Here is a 14,822-nt window from a genome sequence, read left to right as displayed (position 1 = left end):
AAAAATTATTAAAATTGTTTTCTTTCTTTAGTAAGAAGTTAACCTTAGCTTATTGTAATGTTTTTACTTTATCAACTTTTTGCTTTAAAATTTTTTTTGGCTCTTTAGTAATAACGCTTAGCTTAAAACACACACACATTCTACAGCTATATAAAAATATTTTCCTTCTTTATATCTTTATTTTGTTTTTTCTATTTTTAAAAGTTTTTATTTTTATTTTTCACTTTTTAAACTTTTCTGTTAAAAACTGAGACACACACACAGACACACACACACTAGCCTAGGCCTACTCATAGGGTCATTGTCAATATCACTGTCTTCTACCTCTACCTCTTGTTCCATTGGAAGGTCTTTTGGGGCAATAACATGCATGAAGCCATCATGTCCTATAACAACAATGCCTTCTTCTGGAAAACCTCCTGAAGGACCTGCTTGAGGATTTTTATAGTTAGCTTTTAAAAAAATAAGTAGGAGCACACTCTAAAATAATGGTTAAAATTATAGTCTACTAGATACAGAAATCAGTAACATAGTTGCTTATTATCATTATCAAGTATGATGAACTGTACATAATTGTATGTGCCATGCTTTTATATGACTGTCAGTGTCGTATGTTTGTTTACAGCAGCATCACCACAAACATGTGAGTAATACAGTGCACTGCAATGTTACCAGGCCATAGGAATTTTTCATCTCCATTATTATCTTATAGGGCCATGGCTGTTGAGTGAAATATTATTATGCAGTGCATGACTGTACCACAAATTGAGTAGCTTATAAACAATGGAAACTTATGGCTTATAGTCCTGGAGGCTGTCATGTCCAAGGTCAGGCTGCTGACAGATTTGGTGCCCGGCGAGGGCCCACTTCCTGGTTCATAGATGGCTTGTCTTTTCACTGTATCCTCACCTGGGGGAGGACATTAATGCCATTCATGAAGGCTCCACATTTGTGACCTAATTGTCTCCCAACATCCCCAACTCTTAATACAGCTCTTTCTCCATATCCACAGGGGATTGGTTCCAGGAGTCCTGTAGATTCCAAAGTCTGTGAATCCTCAAGTCCCTTATGTAAAATGGCATACTACCAGCCTGAGCATCATAGTGAGACCCCACCTCCTCAAAAAAAATACATGCCTGCTGGCACATGCCTGTAGTCCCAACTACTCAGGAGGCTGAGGTGGGAGGATTGCTGGAACCCAGGAATTCCAGGCTGCAGTGAGCTATGATCATGCCATTGCACTGTAGCCTGGGCAACAGAGCAAGACACTAACTCTGAAAAAAAAAAGTGTACTATTTACATATAACCTATGTACATCCTCTCATATATTTAAATCATCTCTAGATTTCTTACAATACCTAATACAATGTAAATGTTATGTAGTTGTTAAACTATATGGTCTTTTATTTTTATTATTTTGTGTTATTGTATTGTTATTATTTATTTAGTCATTTATTGAATATTTTCATTCCATGGTTGTTTGAATCTATGGATGTGGAACCCATGGATATGAAGGGCTGACTACATTATCCCCTTGGGGGTTAGGATTTCACCATATGAATTTTGGGGGGACACAAACATCCAGACCATAGCAAAAGGGATGAGAAACCTAGGTTAGTGACCAGGGAGGGCTGCTAGGATGAGCCTTGATGAAATGTCTTTCATCAGGAGGGTCCTGGGCATGTGGCTGGGAAGACCCTTCAAAGGGGAGGGCACAGTGGGTGCAAAGTTGGAAGTGAAAGAACACCATGAGCAAAGAAAGCATCAAATTGGCAGTGTTCCTGGATGTGTTAGTTTCCTGTGGCTACCATAACAAATTACCACGAACTGGGTGGCTTAAAACAACAGAAATATATTTCTCCCAGTTCAGGAAGGCAGAAGTCAGAAATCAAGGTTGGCAGGGTTGGTTCCTTCCAGAGGCTGTCAGGGAGAAATCATCCCTTTCCTGTCTCCTAGCTTCTGGTAGTTGCTGGCAAACCTTGGCCTCCCTTGGTTTGCAGATGCATCAGCTGCTTCTTAGAATGCCCTGGAGGACATGCCCCAATTGTTAGCAGCTTTCTATAGACTGTGGTACATAATACTTCTTTGTCTTTAGTTTTGGACCCAAGTCATAAGAAAAGTTCCAGTCAACACCCTATTACGTAATCAGCAGAATCAACAGATGAGAAGAGAAACCAAAATTATTGGTAGGCTATTGAATTACATGGCAATGTGCAATCTAAAAAAATGTATCCTAAATTTGGGTTAAATAATCAATAATCTGTGCCTTTGTCTTCACATGGTGCTCTCCTCTGAGTCTCTGTCTTTTTTTTCCTGTCTCTTACAAGGACACTCTAGTTGGATTTAGGGGCTTCCTTAATCTGATGCCATCACATCTTGGTCCTTAACTTAATTAGATCTACAAAGACTCTTTTTTCAATGAGGTCACATTCTGAGATTTCAGAATAAATCTGAAATAAATGGACATAAATATTTGGAGGTTGGGTGGAGGACACTATTCAACCCAGTCCTCTGGAGTTGGCATGACCATCTCTGATGCCCTGGAGACTCAGTTGAGTGTGGCAGCAGAAAAGAAATGTTATCCTGGAAAGAGTGAAGACTCTGAAAGAAGCTGCTTGGGAAGTCAGAGGTACAAAGAAAGGAGTAATAGGCAGAGAATAGAGTGGATGGGTGTAAGAGCATAGGAAAGAGACAGTGGATGGAGACCCGGGATATAAATGGTGAGAGTGTGGGAGTTTTAAAGAGAATGAGACCACAAATATGGGGAAAGGAGGAAGTATTTCTGTCTAGGTTTCTGGAGACTGGTTTGATTAGAAAGGAATGAGACTAAACTACAGGGAGTAAAAGACCTGAGGGGACTTCTAAAACCACAGGGACTTTCTGAGAGTTTCAATTATGGTTAGTTTATGAGGAATCTCAACATCGTCTAGTCCAAATGTGAAGCAGTTTTTATTTTTCTCAGTCATTCCATCAACTGGATTCTGAAATTCCCCTCTTGTCACTCCTTAGTGATATCTTGAGCAGATTTAATACTTCTCCAGTCCTTTTGAGATATTGATACTCCAATCTAGTTTAAAATTCTAAATCTCCATCTTCATCTAAAGCTCATCTTCTTTCTGCATGTCACAGGCTAGGTCCTCTGGAGTCCTCTGGAGTTGGCACGACCATCTCTGATGCCCTGGAGACTCAGTTGAGTGTCTCAACTGAGACAAAATATATGCTCAACCTTGGCATGTATTTTGGAGGTAGGCATGGTTTATCTGAGATACACTCTTCTTGCCCCTCCCTCTCCCAGATCTAGCTCCCTGAAGTGGAGATCAGGGATGAGTGGTAAGAAGGCAGATATCCTTTTCTATAATTGTGTCAATTAAGGCACAGGCTAAGCTGCAGGACAGGGAGACCTCAAATACAGAGACTTAAATAAGATTGAGGTTTATTTCTTTCCCATATAATAGAAAAAGTATAGCTAAGAGGTCGAATAGGTAAGCTGTCTCTATTCCACAAAATCATTCAAGGGCTCAGGATGACCAGATGGCTCTGTTTCCTATAGCTCTGGTCTTATCCTATGGCCTCCATTCTCCCTTGCATGGAGCCACAGGAGCTGATGAAGCCCTCCTGTGCCTTTTTGTGTGTGTGTGGCCCATGGGATGCTGAGGTGGAGATACACCCCCTTTCCCAGGTACCTGATACCACAGTCTGTAATTGCCAGTTGGCAAGGGTGGGTCCAATGGAAATCTCCAACAGAGTAGACACCAGTCCCTCTACTAATTTACACTCCTGAACCCCCAGGGGGCACGTGTAATGTTCTCTAATACTGCTCAGAGGGGCAGGGGGAGCAACCTCAGAGGGTGATCCTACATATTGCTGCATCAAAACAAGAATCCTCTTGAGGAAAGAAATGCCTGATCTGCCTGTCCAGTGTCTATGAGGAATTTTACTGTTATTTCCCCTTCACTTGGCTTGAGAAAGAGATGTCATCTCTTGCATAGGGAGAAGAGCTTGCAGGCTTACATCATAAACACTCATCTCCTGGTGCTGCCGACTCTCTTGCCACCCTCCCCAGCATTCTCAGGTGAAAGGGGGAAGATAGGGTGAGGCGATGCTGTTGACAGTGCTGTCTGGTTCTACTGCTTCTTAGAATGCCCTGGGGGACATGCTCCAGTTGCTAGCAGCTTTCTATAGAATGTGGTACATAATACTTCTTTGTCTTCAGTTTTGGATCCAAGTCATAGGAAAAGTTCCAGTCAACACCTTATTATGTAATCAGTACAACCAACAGATGAGAAGAGAAACCAAATTGTTGATAGGCTATTGAATTACATGGCAGATGAGCAATCTAAAAAAAGTATCCTAAATTTGGGTTAAATAATTAATAAAGAAGACATTTCACGTATAGTAATAGAAAAAAAAGGCAAAGAATAATGGTATGGGTTTATGTCTATTGGTTCAAAAAGTCCACTTTATAGAATATATATTAAAAAAATAATTGTTCAGCCAGGCACAGTGGCTCATGCCTGTAATCCCAGCACTTTGGGAGGTCGAGGTGAGTGGATCACCTGAGGTCGGGAGTTCGAGATCAGCCCGACCAACATGGAGAAACCCTGTCTCTGCTAAAAATACAAAATTAGCCGGGCATGGTGGTGCATGCCTGTAATCCTAGCTATTCAGGAGGCTGAGGCAGGAGAATCTCTTGAACCTGGGAGGTGGAGGTTGTGGTGAGCCGAGATTGTGCCATTGCACTCCAGCCTGGGGAGCAAGAGTGAAACTCCATCTCAAAAAAAATAATAAATAAAAATAAAAATAATTGTTCATACACATCCCAAGGAAATATTGCTGCTTATTGAAGAATTGTTTCTAATTGTGAAAATTGGAAGCAATTTAAATGTCCAACAACAGAAGATTGGTAAAATACATTATAAACTAAAATATTAAAAATTGCGTTATAAATAAAAAGGAATATTATCCAGCCAATAATCATGAAATTGTAGATGGATAATTACTGACATGAAAAGATATTTATGATAGATTATAGGTTAAGAAAAGCATATTACAAACAGTATACATAGTATGATGCTATGTGTGTGTGCATGCACTTGAGCGTGTGTAAGTAGACAAATTGTTATAAACTTTCTGAACCACAATTTGCAGTAGGAGCCAAGAATCTAAAGAATGTTAACATATAGAGAAAAATGACAGCATGGTTGCTCTAAAAATGATATTGGTGTGATTCTATTTGGTGAGATTACTGTTTATTTAAATATTTTAAAATTTATTTATATTTCCTGATTTTTCTTCAGTAAACATTTATTACTTGGATAATTGAAAATTAAAATAACTAAAAAAATACATTTGAGAAGAACAGATACACATATATCTATCTTATCTTGTTATGGAGAAAAACTTTCTAAATCTAAAACCAGGGTAGCCATGGTGTGCTGGAGCTTGCTTGCACAGATTTGTTAAATCTGATTCTAAAGTATTCAGGGCCAGGCACGGTGGCTTATGCTTGTAATCCCAGCACTTTGGGAGGCAAAGGCGGGTGGATCTCTTGAGGTCAAGAGTTTGAGACTAGCCTGATCAACATGGTGAAACCCCATCTCTACTAAAAATACAAAATTAGCCAGGCATGGTGGCACATGCCTGTAATCCCAGCTACTAGGGAGGTTGAAGCAGGAAAATCACTTGAACCTGGGAGGCAGAGGTTGTAGTGAACTGTGGTCATGACATTGCACTCCAGCCTGGGCAACAAGAGCAAAACTCCATTTCAAAAAATAAAATTAAATATAAATAAATACATAGATAAAAATAAAATATTCAGGAACTTTGCCAAAAAATTAGTTGGTAGCTAGCCCTCAGCAATAGTGGGAATGCTGACACTGCAGATATCAGCAAATGCTACAAATCAGACTTTTCTTTTGAAACTGCTTTACCAGCACACATATGAATGACAGTAAGAGCAAAGAAAAGGGGAATTTACTTGTTTATATAAAAATGAATGTGGGGCCTGGTGGGAAGTAATTAGATCGTGGGGGAGGAGTTCTCATTAATGGGTTGACATCATTGCCTTAGTGCTGTTCTCATGATAGTGAGTGAGTGAGTTATTGTAAGATCTGGTTGTTTAAAAGTATGTAGCACCTCCCCACACTCTCTCTTGCTTCTGTTCCTGCTATGGAAGACACCTTGCTCCCCCTTTGCCTTCCACCATGATTGAAAGCTCTGTGAGGCATCTCCAGAAACAGAAGCCACTATGCTTTCTGTACAGCCTGTGGAACTGTGAGCCAGTTAAATCCCTTGTCTTTATAAATTAGTTAGTCTCAGGTATTTCTTTATAGCAGTGCAAGAATGGACTAATATAGAAAATTGGTACTGAGGAGTGGGGCATTGCTATAAAAATGCCTGAAAATGTGGAAGCAGCTTCAGAATTGGGTGACAGGCAGAGGTTAGAAGAGTGTGGAGGGCTCAGAAATAGGAAGATGAAGAAAACTTTGGAAGTTCCTAGAGACTTGTTAAATTGTTTTGACCAAAATGCTGACAGTGATAGGGACAATGAGGTCCAGGCTGATGAGGTCTCATATAGAAATGAGGAACTTACTAGGAACTGGAGCAAAGGTCACTTTTGTTAAGTGTTGGAAACATTGTGTCCCTACCCTAGGAATCTGTGGAACTTTGAACTTGAGAGAGACTATTTAGGGTATCTGGCAGAATGAATTTCTAAGCAGTGAAGTGTTCAACATGTGGTCTGGCAGCTTCTAACAACCTATGCTCATATGTGTGAGCAAAGAAATGACCTGAAACTTGAACTTATATTTAAAAGGAAAGCAGAGTGTAAAGGTTTGGAAAATTTGCATCCTGGCCATATGGTAGAAAAGAAAAGCCCATTTTCAGGGGAGGAATTAAACAGGCTCAGAAATGTTCATAACTAAAAGAAAGGCAAATGCTGATAGCCAAGAAATGGGGAGGTGGCTTCGAAGGCATTTCAGAGACCTTAGAGGCAGCCGCTTCCATCACAAGCCTAAGGAGGTTTAGGAAGGAAGAATGGTTTCCTGGGCCAGACCCAGGGACACTGCCCCTCACATCCCAGCCACTCTAGCTCCAACAATGGCTCAAAGTGGCCCAGGTACAGCTCAGGCCACTGCTTCAGAGAGTGTAAGCTATAAGCCTTGGCAGCTTCCATGTGGTGTTAAGCCTTCAGATGTGCAGAGTGCAAGAGTTGAGGCTTGGAAACCTCCACCTAGATTTCAGAAGAAGTATGTAAAAGCCTGGATGTCCAGGCAGAAGCCTGCTGCAGGGCCGGAGCCCTCATGGAGAACCTCTGCTAGGGCAGTGTGGAGGGGAAATGTGGGACTGGAGCCCCCACACAGAGTCCCCACTGTGGCACTGCCTAGACGAGCTGTGAGAAGATCTCCACTGTCCTCCGGACCCCAGAATGGTAGACCCACTGGCAACTTGTACCTTGTGCCTGGAAAAGCTGCAGGCAGTCAACACCAGCTCTTGAGAGCAACTGTGAGGACTGAACCCTGCAAAGTCACAGGGGAGGAGCTGCCCAATGCTTTGGGAGCCCACCTCTTGCACCAGTGTACCCCGGATGTGAGGCATGGAGTCAAGGGAGGTTATTTTGGAGCTTTAAGATTTAATGACTGCCCTACTGGGTTTCAGACTAGCATGGGGCCTGTAGCCCCTTTCTTTTGGCTGATTTCTCCCTTTTGGAACAGTAGTATTTACCCAGTGCCTGTACTCTTGCTGTTTAAGAGTAACTAACTTGCTTATAGTTTTACCGGCTTATAGGTGGAAGGGACTTGCCTTGTCTCAGATGAGACTTTGGACTTCTTTTGAATTAGTGCTGGAATGAGATAAGACTTTGGGGGACTGTTGAGAAAGGATGATTGTATTTTGCAATATGAGAAGGACATGAAATTTGGAGGAGCTGGGGGTGGAATGATATAATTTGGATCTCTGTCCCCACTAAATCTCATGTCCAATTATAATCCCCCATGTTGCAGGTGGGACCAAGTGGGAGGTGATTGGATGGGGGTAGAGTTCTCATGAATGGGTTAGTATCATCTTCTTGGTGATGTTCTCATGATAGTGAGTAAGTGAGTTATCATATTATGAGATCTGGTTATTTAAAAGCATGTAGCACTTCCTCTCTCTCTCTCTCTCTCTCTCTCTCTCTCGTTCCTGCTTCAGCCATGTTCCTGCTCTCTTGTTCACTTTTTCACCACGATTTTAAGTTTCCTGAGACTTTGCCAGAATCAGAAGCCACTGTGTTTCCTGTACAGCCTGCAGAACTGTGAGCCAATTAAACCTCATTCCTTTATAAGTTACCTAGCCTCAGGTATTTTTTTCAGCAGTGCAAGAATGGACTATTACACAATTAAATAGTAAAAAACAGAACCCTGAAAGAAAAATAGGTAAATGACATGAACAGTAATTCACTAAAGAGATATGTATTGCCAATAATAAAAGAAAATAAAAGTAAAACAATAATGAGATGTCACTCTACATCTACCAAATTGACGGATCCCTAAAATGTTATTTTTGTGGAGAATGTGTAGAATGTCTACCCCAGCACACTCTTGGAGGGCTGGTAAAGTGGAACAAACTTTATGGAGAGCATTTGGTGGTATGTAACATAACAATGCTCATGTTCTTCAACCTAGTCATTCTTTCCCAGAAATTTATCCTAAAGCAATAGTAAAAGATTCAGACCAAGATTGTGTACAAAGGTGCTTATAACATTTTGTGAAATGGAAAGGGCAAATCTTCCCTCAGATAGAGCTGAGGATGGCTGGTCATGACCTAAGATTTACTCAGGTACTGATATATCAGTGGCAATTTCAAAAATTTGGCTGGAAAACTTTAGGTCATTAAGGGAGAATTTATTAAAAGGTAAATATCCAAGTGATGACATTTCTCATTCCCAATGCGTTTACAGGGTGCAGTTTTGAAGTTCTAGGATCAGGTGGGTAAGAGAAACTATAGGATTGTGTAGGGGAAGTAGGGAGGAAAAGAGGGAAAGGAAAATCACTATTCTGCACATTGATGTGAGCACTAACCTCACTGCGAGAAGCACCTCACAAATTATGACACTGTGCCCATAGCATTTGTTTCCTTCCTTATTGCTTAAGAAACCATACTATCTACTCCTTCATGATAAAAACACCCATCAAGCTAGGAATAAAAGAGGACTTTCTCAACGGATAAAAAGCATCTGTGGAAAAACTCACAGTTAACATTATACTTAATGGTAAAACATATACTTAAAGCTTTTGCCCTAACATCAGCTACAAGATAAGGATGTCTGCTCCCACTACATTTTTTTGAGACTAGATCTCATTCTGTTACCCAGGCTGGAGAGCAGTAGTGTGATTATAACTCACTGCAGCCTCGACCTCCAGGCTCAAGCCATGCCTCGATCTCAGCCTCCTGTGTAGCTGGGACTTTAGGCACACATCACCATGCCTGGCTAATTTTTGTATTTTTGTACTTTTTTTTTTTTTTTTTTTGTGGAGACAGAGTCTCCCTATGTTGCGTATGCTGATCTTGAACTCCTGGCTTCAAGTGATCCTTCAGCCACAGCCTCCCACTGTTCTGGGATTACAGGTGTGATCCACTGTGCTTGGCCCTGCTCTCACCACTTCTATTCAACATTGTACTGGAGGTACTAGCCACGGCAATTAGGAGTTAAGAATCCATATTGGAAAGGAAGAAGTAAAACTGCCCCTATTTGAAGATGACATTATTTTCTTTAAAGAAATACTTAGAAATCTAATTGTCTTAGTCATTTTGGGCTGCCATAAAAAGTGCTAGAAACGGAATGGCTTATAAACAACATAAATTTATTTCTCATAGTTCTGGAGTCTAGAAGTCTGAGGTCACAGCGTCAGCATGGTTGGCTTCTGGTGAGGGCCCTTTTCTGGTTTGTAGACTGCTGTCTTTTGTTGTACCCTCATATGGCAGAAAAAGGACTAGCGAGCTCTTTGGGTCTTTTTTATAAGGGCACTAATCCCATTCATGAGGGCTCCACTCTCAAGGCTTGATTACCTCCCAAAAGTCCCACCTCCTGATAGTATCACATTGAGGTTTAGGATTTCAACTTATAAATTTTGGGGGAGCACACACATTTAGTCAATAACACCACTAAAAAACCATTAGAACCAGTAAACAAGTTCAGCAAGATTGCAAGATATACACCACTATATAAAAATCAATGATCTTTCTATACAGCAGCAATGAACAAATCAAAAATTTGAAGAACAATGCATCAAAAATACTCAGAAATAAATTGAACAAAAGAAATACAAAACATATACCCTGAAACTATAAAACACCATTGAAAAAAATTAAAGACAAAAATCAATAAAAGACATCCCATGCCCATGAATCAGAAGACTTTTTTTTTTTTTTTTTTTTTTGAGACAGTCTTGTTCTGTTGCTCAGGCTGGAGTGCAATGGTGCAATCTCAGCTCACTGCAACCTCCACCTCCCAGTTTCAAGCGGTTCTCCTGCCTCAGCCTCCCAAGTTAGCAAGGATATAGAGAAATTAGAACCCTTAACTATTGCTGATGGGAATGTAAAATGATATCAAGACAAAAGTGGCTCCATCTTGGGTGCAAATCCACCATGTTGACTTCTGATTAACCTCAGACACATGAATGCCTCCTGATTCTTACTTTATTTACTATCCTTAGTGTACTCACTACAGACAGTAGGAAGGGGTCTAAGCTGTTGATCAAGAATCAGGTCTTTCAAATGCCCACTAATCTGGCATTGGGTTGCTGATCTATTTTTTTCTTTGCCTACTCCAGCTGAGATCAGATCATACCACATTTGTTTCCTGGTAATTCTAACTGGCCCTTTTAGGCCTCCCTTTTTAAGTTCAGCAGAATTGGCTTCTCCCTTTGCCCAGGAAAGAATTCAAGCCAGAGGTAGAAGAAAACAGTTTTATTGAACAGGCAGTGTTATATCTCTGGTGGTATTACAGTTCCCTGACTGCTCCTGCAGAACAGGGCTACCCCATAGACAGAGTAGATACTCAGGGCAGTTTTGCTGTCATATGTATACCTACTTTTAATTGCATGCAGATTAAGGGGCAGTTTATGCAGAAATTTCTAGGGAAGGGGTAGTAATCATTGGGTCATTGCCATGGAAAGGGGTGGTAATGTCTGGCTGTTGCCATGGCAATGGTAAATTGACATGGCATGCTGGCGGGTGTGTCTGATTGAAAGCTGCTTTCACCCCATCCCTGTTTCAGCAAGTCCTCAGTCTGGTCCATTGTCTGAGCCCCACCCCTGGAGTCGAGTCCTGCCTCCTAACTCAAAACCCTTAGAAACTTTAATTCAGTTGAGACAAATACACAGCTGGCACCACACCAACAACTCAGGACCACCATAGAGGATGGTCTATTAACCACAGTGGCAAAGAAAGTCCAGCCAGACAAATTTCTACCGGAGCTGATAAAAGGCCAACAGCAAATATTATTTGGGACTCCCCAAGACCTTGAGGCAGAGGAGGGAACACTTGAATGGAAGTTTGACTGGCAATCTCCCCCAGGTTGGATAAGGTATTTTTTTTTTTGCTAGAGAATAGGGGATTCCTTGGCGACTAAAGAGGTCTTCATTGATTCTGCTGGAGTATGGACCAAGATGCTCCACATACCCATACACTGAACATGGCCCTTTTTAAAAGGCACTCTTGGTGGCCGCTTGGTATGGTCCTTTGCTGCCCCTGTGACCTTACCCTCGCCCCTCAGGCAACATGTTTGGTGTGCACCCTCAGCCCATAATCCTCAGGCTGCTTGTGTCATCACTAACAGAGATGAAGCTACCACAGCCATTTTGCTTGATGGGGAAGAACTGCCCTGCCAAGTACCTACTCGAGACTTGTATTTCCTCCCGTAATCTTCTGTTCCTGCTGCTGCTCTGCCCTGCAAAATGCCTCTTGGTTTGGATTCTGGAAAATATGGTGGCAAAGGCATGATTAATTCTGTGTCTCATACTTGGCACAGGTATCAATGCCTGTTGTTTGTATTGTTGCCGCAGCCTCTGCTTACAAGTAGTAAAGAAACTGATGCAATGTGTCACCCTCATCACCAAAATGACTGCAGCAACCCCCTGGCTCAGGACCCATCATGGAAGAGGTGGGCGCTTGAGGTTGTAAGAACCGGATTAGAGGGGTGGAGTGTGGAAACAAAAGTGGCTTCATCTTGGATGCTAATCCGCCATCCTGACTTCTGATTAGCTCCAGTATCCTGAATGCCTCCTGATTCCTACTTTATTTACTGTCCTTAGTGTAAGAACATGAACTCACTATAGATCCTGACTTTAGATCAAAGCAACATTGATGTTATCACACATATTATAGGCTATGGTGCACATAGCAGTCTTGTCTGTTCTGGAAGGTGGCCTTTAGCTGTCTCTATAGAGCATGTACTTCCTTTCCCTATATATGCTGTCTGTAAGTCCTGGATCTGGACAGTAATGCTGCAGAGATCTACCTGTATTGCTCCTGTTTTGACCATGCTTCTGTGGGTAAGTTCCCCAAATAAATCACCCTTTACTGACAAACTGGATTTGTCTGCTTCGTTCTTTGGTTTCTTAGCTCCTAGGGCATTTGGGGGCTGCTTTGCCTATATGGCTGTTTCATAGAACAAATGGTATAGCTGCTTTCAAACAGTCTGGCAGTTCCTCAAAAGGCCAAATGCAGAGTTACCATATGATGCAGCAATTCCACTCCTAGGTATATACCCAAGAGAAAATATGTCTACACAAAAACTTGTATGCGAATGTCAATGGCAGTGTTATTCATAAGAGCCATAATATCCATCAAGTGATAAATGGATAAATAAAATGTGGCACACACATACACTTGAAAATCATTTGGCAATAAAAAAATAAAAAATGAAATATTGAATGGACAAACCATGGAAACATTATACTAAGTGAAAGAAGCCAGTCACAAAGAGCCACTTTTTATACGATTGCATTTATGTGAAATATTCAGAATAGACAAATCTATAGAGATCAGTATGATCTATAGAGTAGATTGGTGGTTGCCTAGGGCTGGGATACGTGGAGAAGTGGAGGTGACAGCTAAGGGGTATAGTGTTTCTTTTTAGTGTAATGAAAATGTTCTAAATTGATTTGGTGATGGTTGCATCACTCTGTGAATATGCCTAAAGTCATTGAATTACACATTTTAAATGGGTGAAATTTTTTTATGGTTTGTGAATTATAACTCAATAGAACTTTGTTAAAAAAAAACAAGCAACAACTAATTACAGATCACATCTAATTGACAGCATATTTTTACTGCCCTGAATCCAAAAAGAAGTGCCCAGGTATGGGATAGGGGTGGGCAGAGAAACTGCTATGAAGAGATGTATGGGGTTGCTTAGAGTATAAAGTATGAAGTCATTATTTTGAATTAACTCTGTGGGCTGCTGTTAACTGGACTTAGGATTGTACTTATTTGCATGGCTGTGATAATGCTCTTCTAAACCTGCATTGTCCAATATGGTAGCCTCTGGCCAAACGTGATTGAGTGCCTAAAATGGTATAGCCTAATTGAGATGTTCTGTAAGTATAGAACACACACTGGATTTTGAAGACTTAGAATGAAAAAATATAAAATATCTCATTAATAATGTTTTATATTCATTGCATGTTTGGATGTATTAGGCTAAATAAAATATTTTTAAAAATTTAAAAAGAAGCTGTATTCTCTGAGAATGGAAGTTTTCCCTGGGAAATGAGGCTGTGTCAACGCATGGGTGTACATGATTACAAGTGTGTTTGTTGATTGATGGGTGTGCATGATTACAAGTGTGTGTTTGTTCCGTGGTGACCCACTGGACAGCAGGGGGAAAAAGAGGCAGGCGGGTACCTCTGAATTAGACACTTTAATTAATTAATTAATTAATTAATTTATTTTTTGAGATGGAGTCTCGCTCTGTCACCCAGGCTAGAGTGTAGTGGTATGATCTTGGCTCACTGCAACCTCCGCCTCTTGGGTTCAAGCGATTCTTCTGCCTCAGCCTCCTAAGTAGCTGAGATCACAGGCATGTGCCACCACGTCCGGCTAATTTTTTTTTATTTTTAGTAGAGATGGGGTTTCACCATCTCTACTAGGCTGGTCTCAAACTCCTGACCTCAGGTGATCTGCCTGCCTCAGCCTCCCAAAGTGTTGGGATTATAGGTATGAGCTACCGTGCCTGGCCTGAATTATACAGTTTAAACGGGTGAGGGTGAAATTTTTTATGGTTTGTGAATTATATATCAATAAAGTTTTGTTAAAAAAACACACAGCTAATTACAGATTACATCTAATTGACAGCATAATTTTACTGCCCTGAATCCAAAAAGAAATGCCCAGGTATGGGCTAGGGGTGGGCAGAGACACACATACTTGTAATCATGTACACAACAGGGAGTAGTGGGGATGAGTCTGTGGGGAAAAACAGGAATTCAGAGTGCTGAGGAGCTTCCCTTACTGCCCTGCCCACTTCCCTCCCCTGGGCATTGCTCCCTCAGCCTGGATTCACAAAGTCAATGCCTTTGGGAGCCAGGAACTAAATTCTTAGTCAAAGACACCTCCCTCCTGTCCAGTTATGGGTCTCAGGGAGGAAATGGCAGGTGGGTGGTTTCATTCTTTCAGTTTCAGAAAATATTTGTAGACATAAGATATTTCCTCTATTAAACAAATTCTGAGGTAAGGGGAAACAGAGAGAGACAGTGAGAACATTACAAGTCGAAAAGAATCTCAGCGTTCTTAGTTTGGGGAAGTTGGCCTTGCTCGCTGTGTGGTAGAAAAGCTGATTATGG

The sequence above is a fragment of the Pongo abelii genome, chromosome 3, assembly GCF_028885655.2.
Source record: "Pongo abelii isolate AG06213 chromosome 3, NHGRI_mPonAbe1-v2.0_pri, whole genome shotgun sequence".
In the NCBI taxonomy this organism is placed as follows: domain Eukaryota; kingdom Metazoa; phylum Chordata; class Mammalia; order Primates; family Hominidae; genus Pongo; species Pongo abelii.
This window is presented reverse-complemented; position numbering follows the sequence as displayed.